The 26,218-nt window shown below is 39.4% G+C and overlaps 1 protein-coding gene across 1 annotated transcript in view; it reads right to left on the bottom strand.

Annotated features, from left to right (window-relative positions):
* TPST1 (tyrosylprotein sulfotransferase 1) overlaps positions 1-26,218 on the bottom strand; it is a 219,223-nt gene that overhangs the window by 191,531 nt on the left and 1,474 nt on the right. The window lies entirely within an intron of this gene.

Genomic DNA, 26,218 nt, shown 5'->3' with positions numbered 1-26,218 from the left:
CCCGATGTGGGACTCGATCCCGGAACGCCGGGATCACGCCCTGAGCCGAAGGCAGACGCTTTAACCGCTGTGCCACCCAGGTGCCCCCAGGGTACTTTCTTTCTAGGCCTTCACCCTTAGCAGCACCCAAGCTCCAGGACAGGACACTTGGGAACCAAGAGACATGGTGCTGAGAAAGTCGAGAGGCTAACACTAAGGACCACAGGAAAGCCAAGAAGAACTTGGGGTACAGAGTCAGGAATGAAGCCGGACAGAGTGATAAACTCAGACAGCTAACATTCTTTGGTCACTTACTGTGTGCCAAGAATGAATCCACACTCTATGAGTGTGATTTTTTTTGATCCCCCCAACTATCCTAGGAGGTCGCTACTACTATTCATTCACATTTCATGGATGAAGAAATCAAGGCACAAAGAAGCTCAGTAATTTCAAGGTCCTGCAACCCGTAGATGGCAGAGCATGGATTTATCTGATTGAGAGCTTGTGTTCCTACCAGCCGCTGGCACCGGGGTGGCTTCCAAGAGCAAGGGCCGAGTTACTCAAAGGAGCCTGAAACCACAGTGAGCATTAAAGGGCACGTGAGGTGGGCGTATGTTCTTGCACAAAAGTACAGATGGGATTCAGTGACACAGAACAGTCCTTTACTCAAGATAACTCATGAGCGTGCCCCTACCCTCACTCCCTAAGACAATGTTTATAAACTCCATTACCGTTTCCACCCTGTGAGTGCCAAGAAAGTTCCTGTTGGGATTCTAAGGCTCTTCTCCATTCCTGGTAACCAGAGGCTAAGTTAACCTCAGCTTGGCTCACAGCCCCCAAACAGTTCAGACCTCTTATACTGGTTCATGTGTGATCCAGGTTGGGGCTGGCCAGGAAAATTGCTAGAAGGAGGGCTGGGAATTTTAAGATAGCCCCTATAACCTTCACCCCCTTGTGTAACTCCTGTGATTATGTTATGCTATATGGCAAAAGGGATGTTACCCAAGTGGGCCTAGTCTGATCACACGAGCCCACTAAAAGCCGAGTTTCTTTGGTAGCAGAAGAAGTAGTGACAAAGATTCCCTTTTTTGACCAAACCCTGGCCAAGCTCCTCTGAGCCCTTTTCTCCACTAGGCCTCAGTGTTGGCCTATAAAGACTTGAACAAACACTAACCTAGTTTCTGACAACTCAAGGCCACATCCCTACGATAGTCTTAGCCCCTTTAAAGTGCCTGCCTGAGAAAGCTCAAAGTTGAGTTTGGTTCACATTGGACTCTTTTCCCTATTGCAATAGTGGTTACTGATTAAAATCTGTCCTTACCATTCTAGCTAATGTCCAGCTTTGTTTACCTTTGACAGAAGTTGGAGAGATTCCAGCAAGAATGATTCAACACACTGTTGCCGGTTTGAAGATGGAGGGGCCATGCGGCAAGGAATGGGGGCAGCTTATGGAAACAAAATGCACACAGCAAAATGGAGACCTCAGTCCCAGGAACTGAATGCTGCCACTGGATTTTCTTGGAAGTGTATTCTTTCTAGAGCCTCCAGATAAGAGCCCAGGCAACATCTTGATTTATGCCTTGTTATGTTTTGAGCAGAGAGCCCAGTCAAGCACGCCCAGACTTCTGTCCTACAGAACAGAAGTCTGTTGTTTTAAGCTGCTAACTTTGTGGTAACTAGTTACACTGCCATAGAAAAGGAATGCACCCTTTGTTTGACCCAGAAATCCCACTTCTAAGAATTTATCCTGAGGACAGACTGTCAATAATACAAAGACATAGGTTACTCACTGCAATATTATTTTTAACTGCAAAACACTGGAAACTACCTAAATGTCCAAGCAGGGGCGCCTGGGTGGCTCAGTCGTTAAGCGTCTGCCTTCGGCTCAAGGAGTGATCCCAGGGTCCTGGGATCGAGCCCCACATCTGGCTCCCTGCTCAGCGGGGGTCTGCTTCTTCCTCTCCCACTCCCCCGCTTGTGTTCCCTCTCTTGCTGGCTGTCTCTCTCTCTCTCTCTGTCAAATAAATGAATAAAATCTTAAAAAAAAAAAAAAAGGGAAAAAAAAGAAACTGAATCGCAGAAAAGCATATTGTAAAGGAAAAACTGTTTCCCTCTACATTACACCCCGTACTCTGAATACGTCTCTACCCCACATGTGCGGTAGGTTTTCCCACATCAAGCAAGTCTGTGACATGGCCTGGGTGGCCTGTAATTTAACTCAATTTTTACATGATCTGCCTTCTTTCTTGGAGCATCAGACCCCACAGGTTAAGGACTTAGACCCATAAGCTCGCCCACTTTAGACAGCAACAAAGCCAGGGTGTTACATGTGTTTCTGATGGGCTATAAACTGGAGGGTCCCATAAACTCCTCTTCAGATTTCATTTATTCACTAGAGTGGCTCACAGAACTCAGAGAAACATTTATTTATGTTTATCAGTTTATTATAAGGGATATGATAAAGGATACAGATGGGGGCGCCTGGGTGGCTCAGTCAGTTAAGCATCCAACTCTTGATTTTGGCTCAGGTCATGATCCCAGGGTTGTGGGATGGAGCCGCATGTTAAGCTCTGTGCACAGCGGGGAGTGTGCTTGAGATTCTCTTTTTCCCTCTCCCTCCTCCCCTCCCCACCTCTCAAATAAATAAAATCTTTAAAAAAAAAAAAGAATATAATATTTGCATGATGTCCCTGCATTGCTTATTAGTTGCAAGGGAGAAGAAAACCCCAGCAACAACCATACCGTGAAGTATTTAGGGGTAAAGGGCCTTGATATATTTAACTCACTTTAAGATGGTTTTAAAAGGGGGAAAATGTGTTATTTTTTTTAATGTGTATTTTTATATTGTGCTGCTTTGATTTTTGCAACTTTTTTGGAAAGTTTGAAATTATTTCTGGGTGGTTAAAAAATAAATAAATAAATAAATAAATAAATAAATAAATAAATACCTCTTACATGGAAAGTCTCTGAAAGTAAAGCCCTTGCAGAATGCAGTTTTTGTCCAAAGAGAGGGTTGGGGCCTGACTGAGTGATCACAGCAGGTAAGTAGCCATGCTAGGGGACTGAAGCTGATAGGATACGGAGGCTGAGCCCCAGGAAACAGGTGGGTATGAGCCTGAGAGGCCTGTAGGAGAGATGACTGTCCACCACAAAGTCTGACCCATGACTAACGCATGTTCTGGGCTTGCACATCCTCAGCCTGGGCCAATCTACCAGCCACAGGCCATTGTCAGCCCTGAGAACAAACTTCCATCCCTGGAGATGTCCAGACGGGTTCAGGATCTCCTATCCCAGCTGCACGTGATCCTGACCTGCTGGAGTTTGTTCTTGGCTCCAATCCTGAGTGCATCCTCTGCTGTGACCTCTCCTATATCTGGTGAGTTCTCCCTCCACCCAGCACGCAGATCGTGGCTTTCCTCCAGATTTTCTGGGTCAGCGTGCCTTGCCCTGGCCCTGACTTCACGTCTCCCTATGACTCAGGGCTCTGGCTCCCTGCCCCAGGACCCCACCCTGCCCATGTGCTGGTCCTCCCAGCAAAGGTCCCACAAGAGCCCAAAGAATGGGGATGTTTAACCAAGAACCTGCCAGGTTACCAAGACCCTCCACACCTATCATGTGAAAGGACAAGTTGGAGCTTCTGGTTCTGTCAGCCCAGCTCCTGAGCCAGTCACACCTGCAGGACACTGCAGATACATAGTGGCCCATGAAGCTGCAAACTGGGGATGGAACTGGCTCCTGACTGCTGAACACACCCAGCACGTCACAGTCCATGGCCCTGAAGCGTGTCTGCCCTACCCTTTCTCTAGGTCAGGTGGTGTTTGGGAAGCACAAGGAAGGAGCATCAAAACCAGGCTTGCTCAACAGACCTGATGCTTGGAGTCCCCCATTTTCAGCTAATACTTGCTTCCCCGGCTCTAACATGTGAATTCTAGCTCCAGGGCAGCTGGGCCTGGAGTGTCCTCCCATCCCTGCTGCTTATTAACCATGTGCCCTTGCTGCCGCTGTTTCACCTCGCAGCTCAGTCTCCTCTGTGATGTAAGCACAATGCACACGAAGCACCCAGGGCAGCATCTGGAGCGTGGCTGGTGCTCAAAAATAGTAGCCATTGAACCAAGAAAGAATCGCCAATAGATGATGACGGAGAGTTTGACGAGGAAGACGATCTTCATATCATCGTAAAGTATCTCTCCATAAATTACTAGCTAATTTAAAAAGGGGGGGAAAAATCAAAGGACACTCTCAAGAAAGTGAAAAGACAACCCACAAATGGGGGTAAATATTTGCAAATTGTATATCTGATAAGAGATTAATATTCAGAATCTATAAACAACTCCTGCCACAACAACAAAAAACACAGTTCAAAGGACTTGAGCAGACATTTCTCTAAAGATGATTGCCAAACGCCCAATAAGCACATGAAAACATATACATCATCCATCATCAGGGAAATGCAAATCAAAGTCACACTGAGCTACCACCTCAAACCCACCAGGATGGCTATGATGACAACAAAAACAAGATGGAGAAAAAGAAAGGTTGGCAAGGATGTGGAGAATCTAAAACCCAAGTGCATTGCTGGTGGGAATATAAAATGGTGCAGCTGTCGCCGAAAACGGAAAAGCCACCGCGACAGTTCTTCACAAAGTTGACAATGGAATTACCACCTAATCCAACAATTCCACTCCGAGATATATATAAAAAGAATTAAAAGTAGGGTCTCGAATAGATACTTGTACACCAACATTCATAGCAGCATTATTCCCAATAGCCAAAAGATGAAAACAACGGATGAATGAATCTATGAAATGTGAGATATATATATATATATATATATGATATATCATCACACACACACAACAGAATATTATTTAGCTATATAAAAAGGAATGAAATTCAGATAATGGTACAAGACAGATGATTTTGAAAACATTACACTTAGTAAAATAAGATAGACACTGAAGGACAAATACTGTATGATTCTACTTACGTGAGGTCCTAGAATAGGCAAATTCATAGGGACAGAAAGTAGAATAAAGGTTTTCAAGAACTAGGGGAAGGGGGAGGGGGTTGAAGAGTTGCTGCTAAATGGGTACAGAATTTCGGTTTGAGATCATTTAAAAAGTTCTGGGAATGCAGAGTGGTGATGGTTGCACGACATTGTGAATATACTTAATGCCACTGAATTGTTAACTTAAAAATGTTTAACATGATAAATGAACTCTCAAAACTGACTGATGGGGGCTCACTTTTAGGACAGGGCCCCACATTGAGATGACACTGCTGGGAGTCAAATCAAAATGGAGCAGAACAGAGACAACAGAGACAAAGAAAGAAGAGGCCTAAATCAGGGGTCTTAGAGGGCTACACAGTAAGCATTTTTGGTTTGTAGGCTTTAGGGTTAATGTTGCAACCACCCAGCTTTGCTGATTTGGCCTGAGAGCAGGTGTAAACAACATGGAAATAAATGAGCAAGACTGTATTTCAATAAAACTTTTTTTATAAAAACAGGTGACCTTTGCCAATCTTTGATCTAAATAAAAGTGGGAGGGGAACAGAGTTGGCAAGCCACCATATTTTTGAATACTGTATAAAAACAACAAAAAAGGGAGCTCTGTGAAGTTAGAAAAACCATCCTATACCACACAACTTCCTCTAAAAGTTCCAGAAAACTAATTTCACATAAAAGTAAACAGCACAAAATAAGGTAAAATCTCATACAAAGTTATTATTAAAAAAAAGAAAAGGTTGGGGCACCTGAGTGGCTCAGTCGTTAGGCATCTGCCTTCGGCTCAGGGCGTGATCCCAGAGTTCTGGGATCGAGCCCCACATTGGGCTCCCTGCTCCGCTGGGAGCCTGCTTCTTCCTCTCCCACTCCCCTGCTTGTGTTCCCTCTCTCGCTGGCTGTCTCTCTCTCTCTGCCAAATAAATAAAATCTTTTAAAAAAAAAGAAGAAAGAAAGAAAGAAAGAAAGAAAGAAAGAAAGAAAGAAAGAAAGAAAAGGAGCAGAATAACATTTTGCCCACAAAACAGCTCAAATTGTAATCCACTATTTTATTTTTTAATTAAACTCTAGGCCCAATGTGGGGCTCCAAATCATGACCCTGAGATCAAAAGTCGTATGCTCAACTGAGCCAGCCACTGTTTTTTATTAAAAAGATTTTATTTATTTATTTGAGAGACAGAGAGAGAGAGGGAGGGAGGAAGAGGAAGATAGAGAGTGCACAAAGATGCAGAAGGGGCAGAGGGAGAGGGAGAAGCAGACTCCCTGCTGAGCAGGGAGCCCAACTTGGGGCTTGATCCCAGCACCCTGAGATCATGACCTGAGCCAAAGGCGGATGCTTAACCAACTGAGCCATCTAGGAACTGCAAGCCAGCCACTATTTTAAAACCAGCTAAAAATTATTAAGAAAACGATACAAGACACAAAAGAGCTACGGTAAAAGAAGGGAGAAAAACTTAGAAATGAGTAAAGAATTAGAAATAAAGGGATAAAATTAAGAGTAAATTAAAGAAACACAAAAGCAAATAAACAATAAAGATGTCTTAAGGGAAACAGAAAGGAGAAAACATTAAAAACATTTTTTTAATATTAAAAAAAATGTTTTTTTCTACGTTTTACTCTTAAGTAATCTCTACACCCAATGCGGGGCTTGAACTCACAACCCTGAGATCAAGAGTCGCATGCTCCACTGAATGAGCCAGCCAGGTGCCCCAAGAGAAAAACATTTCTTTCCAAGACTTTCTTTCTTTCTTTCTTTCTTTCTTTCTTTCTTTCTTTCTTTCTTTCTTTCTTTCTTTCTTTCTTTCTCTTTCTTTCTTTCTTTCTTTCTCTCTCTCTTTCTTTCTTTCTTTCTTTCTTTCTTTCTTTCTTTCTTTCTTTCTTTTTCTTTCCTTATTTGAGAGACAGAGAGAGAGAGAGAGCACGTGCACAAGTGTGGGGAAGGGCAGAGGGAGAGGGAGAGAGTGAATCTCAAGCAAACTCCCCACTGAGTGTGGAGCCCAATTTGGGGCTCAATCCCACAACCCTAAGTTAACAACCTGAGCTGAAATCAAGAGTTAGACGCTTAACTGACTAAGCCACCCAGGTGCCCTGAGAGAAAATCAATTTTAATTGTAAAGAAGTCTTATAGAAAATAATAAAATGAATTGACTGAAAATAACAAATATGTAGGATAGGCAAAGAAGAGCCAACATAGAACATCGGTCTCTGGAGTTGAGGACTGAAGCAAGTAAATAGAATAAATATAAAAAAAAAAAATCAATATATATATATATATATATATATACGTATATATATATACGTATATATATATGTGTGTGTATATATATATATATCTTGATATAAAACATGCATTAATCAAGAAAATACATAAAACAGGGACACCTGGGTGGCTCAGTCCTTTAAGCATCTGCCTTTGGCTCGGGTCATGATCCCAGGGTCCTGGGATCAAGCCCCACATCAGGCTCCCTGCTCAGCAGGAAACCTGCTTCTCCCTCTCCCACTCCCCCTGCTTGTGTTCCTTCTCATGCTCTCTGTCAGATAAATAAATAAAATCTTTAAAAAAAATGTGTAAAACAAAAAAGTTAAGAAAATGTTCCTGAATAGAAGAAAAAGAATATTTGGAACTACACACACACACACACACACACACACACACACACCATGTACTTGACCCAAACAACCACTATCAAGACATATTCTAGGGGCCACCTGGGTGGCTCAGTCGTTAAGCATCTGCCTTCAGCTCAGGGCGTGATTCCAGGGTCCTGGGATCGAGCCCCGCATCGGGCTCCTCCGCTGGGAGCCTGCTTCTCCCTCTCCCACTCCCCCTGCTTGTGTTCCCTCTCTCGCTGGCTGTCTCTCTCTCTGTGAAAGAAATAAATAAAATCTTAAAAAAAAAAGACATATTCTAATAAACTCACTAAACTTTCAGGAGAAAACAATCCTTTGGGCATCTAGGCAAAAAAAAAAAGTGGTTTATATGAGAAACAAAATGTGGATATTGGCAGACTTTTTTTTAACAACAAAAGAAAAGGAAATGTGACCCAAGGACTTCATATCCAGCAAAACTGACTTTCAAATATAAAGAGCACTTACTATTATCAACATGTAAGAGCTCAGGGAAGACTGTTTCCTTCAGCTCTTACTGAAGAATCTATTGAAGAACAAGTTTCAGATAACCAAAATGAGAGACAGGAACGGAAGATACGGCGAGGAACGTTCTAGAAATGGCCAGTTGTGGAACTAAGACTAAACAAGGCTTAAGAGGGGAAATAATGGCTGTATTCCTGGCCATGTGTGTATAGAATGATTATTATAAAATGCAGGGTAAAAGGGAAAGCATATACAAAAAATGTATTTTAAGCTATTTTCAGTAATCATACTGATAGTGGTGGTATTACTATTGTTATTCTATAATCAATAATTATGAGATATTCTAATTCTATCTAGAGAAGAATTTAAGTAAAAAACCCTGAATTTGAAGTGGAAGTATCGTCAGGATGAAGTCAGAAGTTACCTTTATCTTTAAAAATGTACATACTCACATATGCATATATTTATATAAAATACTGTATTATGTACATATCATCCTAGCATATATATTCATATATGTATGCATTTTGTGTATTTACATATAATTTATTTTTAGAACATGTTTTATATCATATATACATATATATATTCCTATCTCTGTTGACTGAAAAGGCCTAGAAACGAGGCAGACACAATGACCAACCAGAGGCAATGCAGAGATGGTCTCGAAATACCATTTTGTACTAGAAGAAACTAGGGCTTTTTGAAGAAATGGATGATTCAAGGACAGGAAAGTACAAGATGAGCCTGGAACACTTTGCATGTCAGATCACAGGAAGCTCTCAGAGAAACTCAGGAGCCAGCTTTAAAGAGGTTATCTATCATGGCTCAGAGGACAATTTGAGCTGCACTAAGGATAATAATTATATAGACTGAAGCCCATCAGTAGTGGGGTAAGTCCATAGGTTAATAATGCTACTTTAAACAAACAAAACTAATCGGTCACCTTTGGAGAACGTTTAGGAGCCAATTCATTATTTTGAAAATAGGTAAATAAAAGGAAAGATTCAAACATGTATCTTGCTTTCCCTACATGAACTTTACTCCTAGGTGTAGGGTAAACAAAAATCTAAAAATAATAATAAAATAAATTTAAATGTGTCTGGTGCTTAAAAGAAAAGAAAGCATTCCCCCTTCTTCTTTTCAGCATCTCTTTTAAAAAAACCTGAAATTATAAATGCTTTCTCCATCTTTCTGAGATATATGTACATCTTTTAAAAAAGTTAAATAGACCTCTTGCCAGTTTTTCATACCAGGAATGCCTTTCTTGGAGGCCGTCCTTGAAATGTGAAATTGTCTTTTTTTTGGGATTTTTTAAACCTAGGTGCTTGGCTCCTTAATGTAACATCCTGCTTGTCATAAAGATAGAAGTTTTATTTTTCCTTTGATAAAGACGGTTAACATATATGTAATGGATTTTATTTACCTGGCCATTTGTAACAGGACTTACTTTTCTTTGTGGTCTCCTTGATGGATTTGCTATTATGTACATTGCAGTCTGGTTTAATGCTTATTCAATAACGAGACTGTTCCCTTTCTTTCCTATATTTTGTGGAAGCAAATTTCTGTGTTGGCAGGAGATCTGATTTATAATTATACTTCCCCAAAACTGGTAACTGATAGTAGATGGGGAAAAACATCTCATTATAAAAATATTCTATTTAATAAATAAAGAAAAAGTGATCGAATTAGAATACCACCATTGTGCAACCCCCAGTGAGTTAACAGGTCCAGGCACTGAGCACCAACAGCTGCTAATATCACCAACAGACAATACAGACACCATATGCCTCTTGCTTAAAGAACACAATACCACCTATAGTCTTGCCAAAGAGATCAAACCTGAATCTGACCAAGCCTCTGGACTGTTGCTAAAATGCAGGAAAAAAAAAAAAATAAGAGAGAGGAACAAGTTGAACTGTACTATAAATATGCCATCTGCAAAATCTAGGACTGTGGGAAACACTATAGATCAAACAGCCTGGAATTTTCATCATGAAATTGTAAGAAAGCCATGGTGAGTGATCTTGAAGATTAAGAGGCTGAAAGGGTATGTTTAAAAAACAACAAGAACAAAAGTGCAAGAGAAAACTATTGTGGTAGGGGAGTACACACTTGGGTAACAAAACGATAAAGAAATCCGGGGACGTGGTGACCATGAAGTTAAGGACTGTGGACATTCTATGCAGGAGGAAGGCAACTGTATTTGGGACAGGGTGAAAGGAGGGTCTCTGGAGTGCCTGGTGAAGTTCTTTCTTGACCCGAGAGGTAGTTATACAGGTGTTCTTAGAATTCATTAAGCTATGAATCATAATTATAAATTCTCTTTATAATCCAACTCCTTATAATTCACATGATTTATATGGGGGTGTTCGGTATCTGTGTTTTATTTTACAATAAAAAAGGTTAAGATTATTTAAACCAAGTCCTGTAATCATTGCCTTTCCAGAAGATTCTGCATGGAATTAAAACAGAAGTGACTTGCTAACGAACTGGATGGAGGCTGGAATCAAGGGTGACTTCTCTTCATATAATAGGGCAAGGCGAGCATCATGAAAACACCACAAGGCCATGCATAACTTATAGCTGATAACCAGCAAACTTGTTTAGTTTACAGCAAGGAGAGAATACTTCAGCATAAGATGATCAGAGAGGGCTTTCAGGAGAAGGGAGGATATGAGCCAAATCTTGAGTGGGATTTTTTTTTAAAGATTTTATTTATTTTTAGAGAGAGAGAGAGAGAGAGAGAGTGCGGGAGAGCAAATGCGAGATGGGGCAGGGGGGAAGGGCAGAAGAAGAGGGAGAGAAGCAGACTTTCCCTGAGCACGGAGCCCAACGCATGGCTCGACCTCACCACCCTTGAGATCACGATCTGAGCCAAAATCAAGTCAGTCGTTTAACCAACTGAACCACCCAGGTGCCCCTAGAATTCGGATTCGTAAAGAAGGCATGTAGTAGAAGCAACGGCACCATGTACACAAAAGCATAGAAATGAGAAAACACAAACATCTCTTGAAGGAATGTTCTTTCCTTCATTGACCTATAGGTCTACACATTACTTTCTCCAAGAACTGCCCCAATTGTCCCAGACTAGGTCGGGTTCTCCGTTATACGCTTTCTTGGTTCATTCTCACTTCCCCCCCTCACCATAGTTGTAATGAAATGATGAACTGTGAAATTAGTCATTTAGCATCTGTCCCCCTAGAACATAAAACTTCCTTCTGAAGGCAGCAACTCTGGATGTCAGAATCCCGTCATAGCCCCACTGCCCAGCCCTAAGCCTTGCATGGTAGACACTCAAAAGCTTGAGTAAATAATGAGTGCGAGCATTCGGCTTGAATGGAGGGTTGTGCAGAAGACTAATAAAGTTGGCAATTTCATTGGGAGACGGATTGTGAATGCTCTAGAATGCTAGGGTTAAATGCTTAGATTTTTATCCTTTTACTTTTTTTAACTTAAACAACAGAAATTTATTCTCATACTTCTGGAGATTGGAAGTTCCAAATCAATTACATTCACCAACTTACGGATGACAACGGGGCTGGTTTCTTTGAAGAGCTCTCTCCTTGGCCTTGGGCATGGCTGGCTTTGGCGTGTGTCCCTCCACATGATCTTCTATGTCCACATTTCCCCCTTTTTTCCCCTAAGATTTTATTTATTTGAGAAAAAGAGAGAGCACAAGTGGGGGGAGGGGGAGCAGAGGGAGAGGGAGAAGACTATCCATTGAGCAGGGAGCCTGACCTGGGGCTCAATCCCAGGACCCCAAGATCATGACCCAAGCCAAAGGCAGATGCTTAACTGATGAGCCAATCAGGTGCCCCTGAATTTCCCCTTTTTATAAGGACTCCAATAACTTTGGATTAGGGTCCACCCTAAGGACCCCATTTTAACTTGATTACCTCTGTAAAGAACCCTAGGTCCAAAATAAGGTCACATTCTGAGGTACCATTGTTAGAACTCCAAAATATATTTTTTTTTGTGGGGGACACAATTCAACCCATAAAACATGGCTAACTCCCACTCAACATTTGAGACAGTTCAAAAGTTTTATTTATCTAAATTTCTGTGAAACTCTCTCTTCCCTGGAGCGATCTCCATGTCACATGCCCCTCCCAATGTGTTTCGATAGTATTTGCTTTCCTTTCTCTCGGTATTTATTAAGTAGTATTAGAAGAGCCCGCATATCATCTCTCAGTGGACTATGAGTGCCTTTAAAAACAGAGATACTCTAAATGATCTTTGTATTTCATATGCCTAGAGCCGTTTTTGGAATGAATGATACTACAATCTATATTTTTCTAAATCTTAATTTACCCTGGTCACAGTATCAAACTAAAATACCTTTAATATTTTTCAAAGACATATAGATATTGCATATTAATAAATATGTAGTTTCACTTTTTAATATTTAAGCAAACAATATAGCTTATGTTCTAAAAACAAATTAATCAGAATATTGAGATTTATATTCCTAAGTAGTAAGATTTCAATCTTTTTTTTAAAAAAGATTTTATTTATTTATTTGACACAGAGAGAGCACAAACGGGGGAGCAGCAGGAAGAGGGAGAGGGAGAAGCAGGCTCCAATATTTAACTTTCTACTGTTATCTTCTAATTATGTGTGTATATAGTTCAGAATTTTAGCTGCTATAATTTAAACCAGTGCAATAGTTTCCATGAAACTACTGAAACCATTCAACATGTTCTTGGCACTGTGAGAATACATCTTTTTTCTTGGTTCCAGGAGGCTGCCAAAGTGAGCGCTCAGTTTTAACTACACCAATATTTCTGGTTAACAAACCTGCTTCTTCTGCTTTCTACCCTGGTTTTCTAAAAATTTTTTATTGGGGTAAAATATCCATAACATAAATTTACCATTTTCACTCTAAGTCTACAATTCAGTGGCATTAAGTACATTCACCACCATCATCTCCAGAACTTTTTCATCTTCCGAAACTGAAATTCTGTACCCATGAAACAGTAACCCCCCATTTCCCTCTCTGTCCAGCCCCCGGCCCCCATCATTCTACTTTCTGCCTCTGTGAATTTGGCTCTTCTAGGCATCTCATATAAGTGGAATGATACAACATTTGTCCGTTTGTGTCTGGCTTATTTCACTTAGCATAGTGTCTTTGAGGTTCAATCATGTAGCATCTGCCAGAATTTCATTCTTAAAGGCTGAATAACATTCGTGTGTGTGTGTGTGTGCGTGCGTGCGTGTGTGTGTTGCATTTTGTTTATTCATCCATCAACTGATATTTGGATTGTTTCTACGTTTTGGTTATTGCACATAATACTGCTATGACCATGAGTATACAAATACCTGTTCAAGGTCTTTGGTGGTATGTACCCAGAAGTGAAATTGCTGTTTGATATGCTAACTCTATATTTAAACTATTGAGGAAATGCCATCCTATTTTCCACAATGAAAGCACCATTTTACATTCCCAAAAGCAATGCACAAAGATTCCAATTTCTCCACATCTTCATCTCCACATCTTCACCCACACTCGTTATTTTCTGTGTTATTTTGTATTAGCCATGTTAATGGGTGTGGATCTCTTGGTGGTTTTGGTTTGTATTTCCCTAATGACTAATGATGTTCAGCATCTTTTCACAAGGTTATGGAACATTTGTGTATCTTATTTGGAGAAATGTCTATTCAAAATCTGCCCATTTTTGAATTAGGTTGTTTTCTTTTCTTTTTTTAAAGATTTTATTTATTTGACGGAGCGAGCCAGAGAGCAGCAGGGGAGAGGGAGAAGCAGACTCCCCACTGAGCAGGGAGCCCCACGTGGAGCCTAATCCCAGGACCCCCAGAACATGACCTCAGCCGAAGGCAGACGCTTAACTGACTGAGTCACCCAGGAGCCCTGTTTGTTTTTTCTTGTTGAGTTCTTTATATATCCTGGGCATTAGTTGCTTTTAAGACGTATAATTTGCTAATATTTTCCCCATTCTGTGTGTTGCCTTTTCATGTGCATTTTGACACATGAAAGTTTTTTTTTTTAAGGTTTTATTTATTTATTTGACAGAGAGAGAGACAGCCAGCGAGAGATGGAACACAAGCAAGGGGAGTGGGAGAGGAAGAAGCAGGCTCCCAGTGGAGGAGCCTGATGTGGGGCTCAATCCCAGAACGCCGGGACCACGCCCTGAGCTGAAGGCAGACGCTTAACGACTGAGCCACCCAGGTGCCCCGACACATGAAAGTTTTAAATTTTGATGATGATCAATTTATCTTCTTTTGTTGCCTGTGCATGTCGAAAAAAATCATTACCAAATCCAGTATCATGCAGCTTTCCTCCTATGTTTTCTTCCAAGAGTTTTACAGTTTTGTTTTGTTTTTGTAAGATTTATTTATTTATTTTAGGGGGGAGGGTTAGAGGGAGAGGGAAATCCTCAAGCAGACTCCCTGTTGAGCGCAGAGCCCAACATGGGGGGTCAATCCCAGGACCCTGAGATCATGACCTGAGCCAAAATCAAGAGTCAGACGCTTAATTGCCTGAGCCACCTGGGCACCCCAAGAGTTTTATAATTCTAACTCTTACATTTAGGTCTTTGATCCACTTTGAGTTAATTTTTGCATACGGTGTAAGGTAAAGCTCATTTTCATTCCTCTGCATGTGGCTATCCAATTTTCCCAGGGCCATTTGTGGAAGAGATTGTCTTTCCCATTGAATAGCGTTGGCACCCTTGTTCAATCGGCTATACCTACAAGGGTTTATTTCTGGACTTTTTATTCTATTCTATTGGTTTATATGTCTGTCTTTATCCATTACCACAGTTTTGATTACTGTAGCTTTGCAGTAAGTTTTGAAACAAAAAAAGTGTGAGATCTTCAACTTTCTTCAGGATTATTTTGGCTATTTGGGGGTCCCTCAGGATTCCGTATGAATTTTAGGATGGATTTTCTATTTCCACAGAAATGTCAATGGGATTTTGACAGGGACTGCATTAAATCTGTAGGTCACTTAGCGTAACTTTGACATCTTGACACTATTAGGTCTTCCAATCTATAAACATGGGATGTCTTTCTATTTATTTGTCTTCTTTAATGTCTTTCAGCAACATTTTGTCGTTTTCCGTGTGCAAGTCTTTCATCTCCTTGGTTAAATTTATTTCTAAGGAGTTAATTTTTTCAAAGCTATTGTAAGTGGAATAAATAGTTCTCTTAATATCTTTTTCAGATTGTCATTATTAGGCTATACAAACGCAACTGATTTTTGTGTGGTGACTTTGTGTTCTGCCACCCTGACCGAAATTGTCAGTTCTAACAATGTTTTTGTGGAATCTATGGTTTTCTACATATAAGATGATGTTATCTGTCAACAGAGATAATTTTACTTCTTCCTTTCCAATTTGGACACCTTTTTATTTCTTTTTCTTGCTTAATTGCTCTGAAGAGAACTTCAAGTATTGTGATGAATAGAAGTGGCAAAAGTGGGCATACTTTTCTTGTTCCTGATCTTAGAAGAAACGCTTTCAACCTTTCACTATTGAGTATGATGCTAGCTGTGCATTTTTTCCATGTGGCCTTTGGTCCTTTTAATATGCTAGCATGTTGTTGAGATTTTTGCATCAATATTCATAAGAGATATTGGTCTTTAGTTTTCTTGAAGTGTCTTTGTCTGGCTTTGGTATCAGGGTAATACTGGCATCATAGAATTGCTTAGTAGGCATTCCCATTCTTCAATTTTTTGGAAGAATTTGATAAATATTGGCATTACTTCAGTCTTTAAATGTTTAGTACATTTCACCAGAGAAGCCATTTGGTCCTGGGCTTGTTGAATTTTTTTGGTTACTGATTCAATATCCTCAGTTATTCATATTTTCAATTTCTTCACGATCATCATGGTAGGTTGTGTGTTTCTAATAATTTGTCCATTTCATCTGCGTTATTCAATTTGTTGGCATACAATTATTCATAGTACTTCTTTATAATCTTTCTAATTTCCACAAAATCATAGTAATATTCTGACTTTTTTCCCCTGATTTTAGTAACTTGAGTTTTCTTTTTTTCCTTAGTCAACCTAGCTAAAGTTTGGTCAATTTGTTGACTGTTGAAGACCCAATTTTTGGTTTGATTTTTTAAATTGTTTTCCTATTCTCTATTTTATCTGCTTGCTATGCATAGAATGTTTGTGTCCCCCCAAAATTCTTATGTTGAAATACTAACCTTCAATGTATTTGGAGGTGGAGTCTTTGGGATGTGATTAACTTAGAAGTATGGAGCCCTCATGAATGAGATTAGTGTCCTTTTAAAAGAGACCCTACAGAGCTCCCCCCCCTTCTGCCACACGATGACACAGTTAGAAGACGGCAGTCTATGAACAAGAAAGCACATCCTCACCAGACACTAAATCTAACAAGGCCTTGATCTTGGACTTCCCAGCCTCCAGAACTTTACGAAATAAATTTCTGTTTATAGGGACACCTGGGTAACTTAGTTAGTTAAGTGTCTGCCTTTGGCCCAGGTCACAATCCCAAGGTCCTGGGACCAAGTCCTGTGTTGGGCTCCTTGCTCAGCAGGGAGCCTGCTTCTCCCTCTGCCTGCCGCTCCCTCTGCTTGTGCGTGCTCTCTCGCTCTCTCCCACTCTCTGGCAAATAAATAAATAAAATCTTCAAAAAAAAATAAATTTCTGTTTATAAGCCACCCAGTCTATGATATTCTGTGACAGCAGCCCAAACAGTCTAAGACACTGTTCGAATCTTTATTTCCTTCCTTCTGCTAGCTTTGGGTTTAGTTTGTTCGTTTTCCACTTCCTCAAGGAGTAAAGTGAAGTTGAATGATTTGAGATCTTTCATCTTTTTTTTAAAATTAAATTAAATCTTATTTTAGAGAGAGAGAGAGAGCATGTGAGCAGAGGTGGAAGGGGCAGAGGGAGAGGGAGAGAGAATCTTAGGCTCATGGGGCTGGATCTCATGATCCTGGTCATGAGTCGGATGCTTAACTAACTGACTCACCCAGGCGCCCCTTTCATCTTTTTTATGTAAGCATTTTCAGCTACATATTCCCTCCTTAGCGCTGCTTATGTTGCATCACATACATTTTGGAATGTTGTGGTTCTGCTTTTATTTGTGTCAAGATATTCCATAACTTCCCTTGAGATTTCTTCTTTGACCCATTGGTTTTTAGAGTGTGTTATTTAATTTCCACATAATTATGAATTTTTCAGTTCTCCTTCAGCTGATTTCTAATTTTATTCCACTGTAATAGGCAAACATATTTTGTATCATTTCAGTACTTTTGAAATGTATTTATTTGTCTTGTGGCCTAACCTATAGTTTTTACTGGAGAATGCTCCATGTTCACTTGAGAAAATTGTGTATTCTGCTCTTGTTGGGTAGAGTGTCTGCGTGTCTGCTAGGTTCAACTGGTTTACAGTATTGTTCAGGTCCTTTATTTCCTTATTGATTCTATCTGGTGTTCTAGCATTATTGAAAGTGGTACTGAAATCACCTACCATTACTGTAGAGCTCTCTATTTCTCTCTTCAATTCTGTCAAACTTTGCTTCAAATATTTTGAAGGTTTGTTATTAGGTACACAAATGTTTGTAACTGTCATATCTTCTTGCTGTACTGAACTCTTTATTAATATATCTTTGTTTCTTATAACCTTTTAAAATTTTTCAGTCTCTTTTGTCTCATATTACTATGTTCACTACTGCTTTCTTTCGGTTACTATTTGCATGAAATATTTTTTCCTATCCTTTCATTTTTAATCTATTTGTGTCCTTAGGTCTAAAGTGAGTCTCTTGGAAACAGCATTGTTTTAAAAATCCATGCTGTCAATCTGCACCTTTTGATGGAGGAGTTTAATCTATTTACGTTTAAAGTAATTACTGATAGGGAAGGACTTCTTTTGCCCTTTGTTGTTCTATGTCTAATAGCTTTTTTGTCCCTCATTTCTTTTATTGCTGTCTTCCTTTTTGTTTAGTTGATTTGTTGTTTTTGTGACATATTCTAATTCCCGGCTCATTCCCTTTTGTGTATTTTCAAACTATTTTACTTGTGGTTATCATGGTGATTATAGATAACATCCTCAAGTTTTAAGAATCTACTTTCACTGATACAAACAAAAATGCTTTTACCGCTCTGCCTCCACCCCCTCCACACTTTATGTTACTGTTGTCACAAATGACATCTTTGTATAATGGGTACTTTTAAAACATAGGTTTGTGATTATTTTTTATGTTTTCTCTCTTAAATCCTGTAAAAGAATAAAAAATAAAATTATAAACCAAAATTACAATACTGGTTTTTATCCTTGCCCTTGTATTTACCTTTGCCGGAGATCTTTGTATCATCATATGATTTTGAGGTACTTTTCAGAGTCCTTTCATTTCAACCTGAAGTTCTTTCCTTAGCAGTTCTTGTAGGTCAGATCTAGTGGTAATAACTCCTTCAGCTTTTGTTTATCTAGGAAAGTCTTAATTTCTCCCTTATTTTTTTAACTGTGGTAAAATATTAAAAAATATAAAATTTACCACCTTAACCATTTTTTTTAACTTTTTTTTTTAAGGATAAGCTTTTTTTTTTTTTTAAGATTTTATTTATTTATTCGACAGAGATAGAGACAGCCAGCGAGAGAGGGAACACAAGCAGGGGAAGTGGGAGAGGAAGAAGCAGGCTCATAGCAGAAGAGCCTGATGTGGGGCTCGGCTCAATCCCACAACGCCGGGATCACGCCCTGAGCCGAAGGCAGACACTTAACCGCTGTGCCACCCAGGTGCCCCTACCTTAACCATTTTTAAAGGGTACAGTTCATTAGTGTTAAATATATTCACATTATTGTGCAACCAATTTTCAGAACTCTTTTCATTTTGCAAAACTGAAACCCTAAACTCATTATACAACAGTAACCAAGTATCCCCTCCCCTCAGTCCCTATCATTCTATTTTTGTCTTTATGAATTTGGCTATGTTCTGGGTATCTCACATAAGTAGAACCATACAGTATTTGATTTTTGTGAGTGGTTTATTTCACTCAGTATAACAGCCTCAAGGTTCATCCATGTTGTAGCATGTATTAGATTTTCCTTCTTTTTAAGGCTGAATAATATTTCATTGTGGGGCTATACCACATTTTGTTTATCCACTAATCTGTCAATGGACACTTGGTTTGCTTCCATAATTGGGCTATTGTGAATAATGCTACTGTGAACATGGGTATACAAATATGTCTTTTGAGAGCTTGCTTTCAATTCTGAGTATATCCCCAGAAGCGGAATTATCGGATCATATGGTAATTCTGTTTAATTTTCCGAGGATGTGTCAAACTGTTTTCCTTCTGCTACACTATTTTACATCCCCACAAGTGTTCCGATTTCTGCACACTTGTTATTTTCTGTTTTGTCTGGTTTTGCTTTATAGGAACCATCCTAATGGATGTGAGGTGGTTCTCTCATTTTTGAGGGGTAGTATTGTCAGATATAAAATTTGTAGTTGGAAGTTCTTTTTCTTTCAGCACTTTAAATGTATCATCTCACTCCCTTCTGGACTCCAAGGTTTCTGCTGGAAATTGGCTGATAATCTATCTTACTGAGGATCTTGTATGTGACAAGGCACCTTTCTTTTGCTGCTTTCCATTCCATCTTTGTCTTTCTATGATTTGATTATAATGTGTCTTGCTATGGGTCTCTTGAGGTTTATCCTCCTTGGAGTTTAAATTTTCGACTTTTATTTATTTATTTATTTTTTAAAGATTTTATTTATTTATGTGACAGAGAGACAGCCAGCGAGAGAGGGAACACAGCAGGGGGAGTGGGAGAGGAAGAAGCAGGCTCCCAGCGGAGGAGCCCGATGTGGGACTCGATCCCGGATCGCCAGGATCACGCCCTGAGCCGAAGGCAGACGCTTTTAACGACTGCGCTACCCAGGCGCCCCTAAATTTTCGACTTTTAGATTCGTGTCTTTCTTCAATTTGAGTAGTTTTTGGCTCTTATTTCTTCAGATAATCTCTTCCTCTTTGTCTCTTCTTCTGGTACTCCCATATGCATATATTTGTTCTTTCAATTATATTCCATAAGTCCCTTAATATGTTTATTTTCATTTTTTTCCTCCTCAAAGTAATTTCTAATGTACTACCTTCAAGTTTGCTGATTCATCTGCCTGCTCAAATCTATTGTTGAACCCTCTGTGAAATTTTCAATTAAATTATCATTTTTCAGCTCCAAAATTTGTTTGGGTCCTTTTTGTTATTTCTCTTTGTTACTGTTCTCATTTTTATTGTTTTCCTAACTTCCTTTAGTTTTTTGTCATTTTCCCTTAACTCTTTGAGGATATTTCATAGTATTTTAAAGTCTTTAATAAGTCTGATGCTTGCAGTTCCTCAGGGAAGATTCCTACCACTTCATTTTCTTTTGAAATGGGCCAGGTTATCCTTGTGGGTTTTTTTTTTTTTGGTTGAAAATTGGGCAGGTGAAAAATAGCCACTTCTTCCGGTCTTTGCAGACTGGGTCTGTGCCAGTGTATTCTTTTACTAATTAGTAGGCTCCGTTCTGAGCTTTGGGATCAAAGGAGAAAGCTAAGTCTTCAGGGGTTTTAGCATGCATCTCACCTGGATTTGCATACCTTTATAAATTTCCCCCTATACACACTGCTCTTATGTCTTAATTTCTCCTTGGGGCCTTGGATGGTCTATTATATCTTTCCACCCACAATGCCTTGCCCCAGGTGTCTGTGAATCATAATCTCTCTATAGATTTTATGAGCAGTTTCTGCCACTTTATGCTGTTTCCTCTGCAGAACTCCAACTATGGGAAAAAGAAACTAGTCCTTCAGGCAGCCCCCAGACAACTTAGAACAGTGCAAATAAAGTTTGCTCTTCTCCCTTTAGTTTGAGGTAGGGGAGGGTATTGGACAATACCTGCCTCCTCCAGACCAAGACTGCCCAGAAGTGGAGCGACAAGGATGAGCAAAACTTTCATGAATTTTCCTACCATTTTGAATGTAGCATTTTCTTGATTGGAGAGTCACTTGGTTACTGTGGACTTTTGACTGTTGTCCTGAGCTCCCTCAAGCTCACCTTATTATTTTTTTTAAAAGATTTTTATTTGTTTGAGAGAGACAGAGCAAGCAAGCACAGAGGGAGAAGGAGAAACAAACTCCTGCTGAGCAGGGAGCCTGACACAGGGCTCAATCCCAGGACCCCAAGATCGTGACCACAGCTGAAGGCAGACGCTTTGCTGAGCCCAGGCACCTCCCTCAAGCTCATTTTAGGTAGCTTTTGATTGTTCTTAATGTCTCCATGGAAGAACAAGAGCTTAGAGCTTCCTCGTCCTCCACTTTGTTGGTATCACTAGGGAATTTTTATTTTCAATGTCATAGGAAGACTTCCAGTTTTTGAGCTGAAGATATGATGTAAAGAAAAAGTACTTTAAGATATTAAGTATAGGCAGGTACACAGTGGATCAGAGAGTAAACAGTGCCTCGAGGTATTAACTAAACTGTCTTATTTTGCAGGATATATGTATCTTGAGGCTTGACTTTGTGGCCCAAGTATACAGCACCGATCTTGGCATATACCGTGTGCTCAGTGAGCCTTTGTTGAACTAGATACCCAAAATTATAGTAGTTGTGACTGAGCACAGAGTCCTTAAGGCAGTCTCAATAGTGTGTGGTAGATAGGCAGTCAAAATTAAACCCACTCCATGAGACTTCTGTATCATGCTAGTGGGGAGAATCTCAACCAGGATTGGGCATGCCAGCTCTTGAAGCATTTATGGAAAAATCCCCGAGGTCCTATGGAAAAGTAAGCCACAGTGAGGACCTCATGAGGAAGGTTATTGGTGGAGAGAGAACCCTCTTCTCCCTACTCTAGAACTACCTAAACAAGGGGTCAGCAAATAGCCTGTGGCCTGATTTTGTGGTTTTACTGGGACACAGTCACACTCATCTATTCATAAATTGTCCACAGCTGCTTTTGTGTTGTAACATTAGAATTAAGTAGTTGTTTTTTTTTTTTTTTTTTTTAAAGATTTTATTTATTTATTTGACAGAGATAGAGACAGCCAGCGAGAGAGGGAACACAAGCAGGGGGAGTGGGAGAGGAAGAAGCAGGCTCCTAGCGGAGGAGCCCGATGTGGGGCTCGATCCCGTAACGCCGGGATCACGCCCTGAGCCGAAGGCAGACGCTTAACCGCTGTGCCACCCAGGCGCCCCTAGAATTAAGTAGTTGTGACAGTACCTTATGAACTGCAAAGCCTCAAGTATTATCTGGTCCTTGCTGACCCCTGTTCTAAACAATACAATGAAGTCTAAAGGGGCTAGAGGTTGCTGTAGATTATCATATTTAATAAGGACCCAAGATGACAGGTAACTAAGTAGTCCCGAGCCTGACTGATAAAACTTAGTAGTCACCTACTTTTCAGGGACAGAATGCATGGAGGGAAATAGGTTTCAACAAATGGTACTAGGACGAATGGATATACACATGCAAAAGTGAAGTTGGACCACTTCTTCACACCATAGACAACAATTAACTCAAAATGGACTGAAGACCTAAATGTATAAAATTTTTAGAAGTCACAGAGGAGTAAATATTTATGATCTTGATTTAGGCAATGGATTCTTAGATACGACACCAAACCCAGAAGAAACCAAAGGAAAAAAAGATATGTTGGACTTCATCAAAATTAAAAACTTACATGCTTCAAAGACACCATCAAGAAAGTGAAAAAAACCACCAAAAAAAAAAAAAAAAGAGAGAGAGAGAGAAAGAAAATAATTATATATCTGCTAAGGGTTTAGTACCCAGAATATATAAAGAAATCTTGTGATTCAACAATAAAGACAACAACTCAATTAAAAATGGGCAAAGGAGAAGAACAAGGAGACGGGACACTACATGACTTCAAGATTTAACACAAAGCTACAGTAACCAAGACAGTGTGATACTGGTGAAAGAGTACACAAGACAGAACAATGGAATATATTAGAGCCCAGAATTACCTATACAAAGAGAGGTGGCTGATCTTGACAAAGGATCAAAAGCAACTGGATGGAGAAAGGACAGTCTTCTCAACAAGGGTGTTGGAGCAACTGGATATTCACATGACCAAAAAAAAAAAAAAGGTAGATGAAGACGTTACATTTTTTGCAAAAATCACTCAAAATGAATCAGACCTAAATGTGAAATACAAAACTATAAAACTTCAAAAGATAACACAGGAGAAAATCTAGGTGACTTCATGATGATAATCTAGTTTTCATGATGACTTTTTAGGTACAACATCAAAACCATGATCCATGAAAGAAAAAATGGACAGGCTGGACTTCATTAAAATTAAAAACTTTTGTTCTGTAAAAGACTGTTAAAAGAGAATAAAAAGATAAATCATGGACCAGGAGAAAATATTTGCAAAACACCTATTTGATAAAGGTCTAGTATCCAGAATATATTTTAAAAACCACTTAAATCTCAACAACAAAAAAACAACCTAATTAAAAAATAGGCAAGAGATCTGGACACTCACTAATAAAGATATACAGATGGTAAATAATATGAATATCTTATGTCTTTAGGGAATTGCAATTAAAAAAATACAGTATCACCACACACCTATTAGAATGGCCAAAATCCAAAACACTGATTCCACCAAATTCTAGTGAGGACATAGGACAAAAAGAACTCTTGACTCACTGCGGCAAAATGGTATAGTCGCTTTGTAATATGGTTTGGCAGTTTCTTACAAAACTAAATATACCCTTACCCTATGATCCAGCTATTATACTCCTTGGTATTTACCAAAATGAGCTGAAAACTTCTGTCCACACAGATGTGCACACAAACGTTTATAGTGACCCTTTTTGATAATTACAAAATCTGGAAGAAATTAAGATGACCTTTAATAGGTGAGTGGATAAACAAACTGGTACATCTAGACAACGGAATATTATTCAATACTAAAAAGAAATGAGCTATCATGCCATGGAATGACATGGAGTAACCTCTTTTTTTTTTTTTTTGAAAATATTTTATTTATTTAATTATCAGAGAGACAGAGACAGAGCACAAGCAGGGGGATCGGCAGAAAGAAGAAGAAGCAGGCTCCCCGCTGAGCAGGGAGCCTGATGCGGGACTCCATCCCAGGATGCTGGGATCATGACCTGAGCCGAAGGCGACGCTTAACCAACTGAGCCACCCAGGGGTCCCGACATGAAGTAACCTTAAATGCATATTGCTAAGTGAAAAATCCAATCTGTAAAGAGCACATACTGTTATGATTCCAACTATTTGACATTCTGAAAAAGGCAAAACTATGGAGACAGTAAAAATGTCAGTGATTGAAAGGGATTTGGAGGAAGGAAGGGGATGAACAGGGTGTTTTCAGGGCATTGGAAATATTCTGATGATACCATAACGGTGGAACACACGTGTTTGTCAAAACCCATTCTATGTACGCATTACTGCACTTTCTACTGTACAACACAAAGACCGAACCTTAAAGTAAACTATGAACTTTAAGTAGTAAAAGTTTATCAACATTGGCTCACCAATTATAATGAATACACCACATTAATGCAAGATGTTAATAATAGGGGAAACTGGGGCAGGGGGTTATATAGGAATTCCCTGTACTTTCTGTTCAATTTCTCTGTAAACCTAAAACTCCTTGAAAAAGTACTTTTTTTTAAAGTGCAAAGGATTTCAATAAGCATTTCTTCAAAGAACATATAAAAATATGTGGCCAGTAAGGACATGAAAAGATGCTCAGCTTTAACAGCCATTAGGGAATTACAAATCAAAACCCCAAAGAGAAGCACTTCAGAACCACTAGGATGGCTATAATCAATCAGAGGGACAGTAGTAACAAGAGAGAGAGAGATTGGATTCCGTCACGCACTGCTGGTGGGAACACGATGTGGTGCAAGTACTATGGAAAAAAGATTGGCAGTTCATCAAACAGCTAAACAGTTATCACATGACCCAACAATTCCACTTGTAAGTATATGCAAGAGAAAGGAAAACATAAGTCACAAAAATTTTGTACGTGAATGTTCACAACAGCGTATTTCCTAACAGCCAAAGCAGAAACAACCCAACAACCCAAATGTCCACCAACTGATGAATGAATGAACAAAAGTGGTATATTCATTCAATGAACTAATGTTCAGCCATAAAAGCCATAGTACAACATACCTGAACCCTGAAAATATGCTAAATGAAAGAAGTCATATACAAAAGGCCACATACTGTACGATTCAACTTATATGAAATGACCCGGATAGGCAAATACATAAAGTAGAAAGTAGATTAGTGGTTGCCAGCGGCTGGGGTGGAAAAGTTAATGAAGAGTGACTGTTAATGGGTATGGGGCTTTTTTAAGATGAACAAAATTCTGGAATTAGGAGCAATGGTGGTACAACCTTGTGATATACTCAAAACCACAGAATAGAATTTAAAAGGGTAAATTTTATGGTATGTAAATTATATCTTAATTTTAAAAATATATAAAAGGATCTCTAAGCAGTTTTACTTCCTTTTATCCCATTCATTCATTGTGTAATTAAATAAGGTTGTGATTCTTTTCAGAGTATGTGATCTGTTTTATAGTTTACTGAGAAATGATCCATTTACACAAGTCTGTGTTAAATTAGTTTCAGGGGAGAAGACGATTTAGCAAAGACTATTCTGGAGTATTGATTTACTTACTTCTCACTAGGGTGTAAGCTTTTGAGAGCTGGTACACAATTATTAATTAGGGAAATGGTACACATTATTTTATGAATAAACCCTGAATAAATGGGAAGTCCTCTGAGGTGGCAGTAGGTCATACTGTAACTTTTTTAAAGAAGATTTTATTTATTTATTTAGAGAGAGCCTGTGTGGGAGGGGGAGTGGAGGAGGGAGAGGGAGAATCTCAAGCAGACTCCCTACTGAGCATGGAGCCCGACGTGGGGCTCGATCTCATGACCCTGAAATCACAATCCGGGTCAAAATCAAGAGTCTGACGCTTAACCAACTGAACCCCCCAGGCGCCCTCATACTGTAACTTTTAAGCAAAAGGAGGCAAGGGAAATATTTGGGTAAACCTCTAACTGGGAGTCAATTTTTTAAGAGCTCAGTAGTATCTCCTTGATAAATAACTAAAAAATCTTCCTGTGTCAAAAACCAGAGCTTTCCCCTAAAAAAAAAAAAAAG

Source organism: Ursus arctos, unplaced genomic scaffold (genome assembly GCF_023065955.2).
Source record: "Ursus arctos isolate Adak ecotype North America unplaced genomic scaffold, UrsArc2.0 scaffold_2, whole genome shotgun sequence".
In the NCBI taxonomy this organism is placed as follows: domain Eukaryota; kingdom Metazoa; phylum Chordata; class Mammalia; order Carnivora; family Ursidae; genus Ursus; species Ursus arctos.
This window is presented reverse-complemented; position numbering and strand designations above follow the sequence as displayed.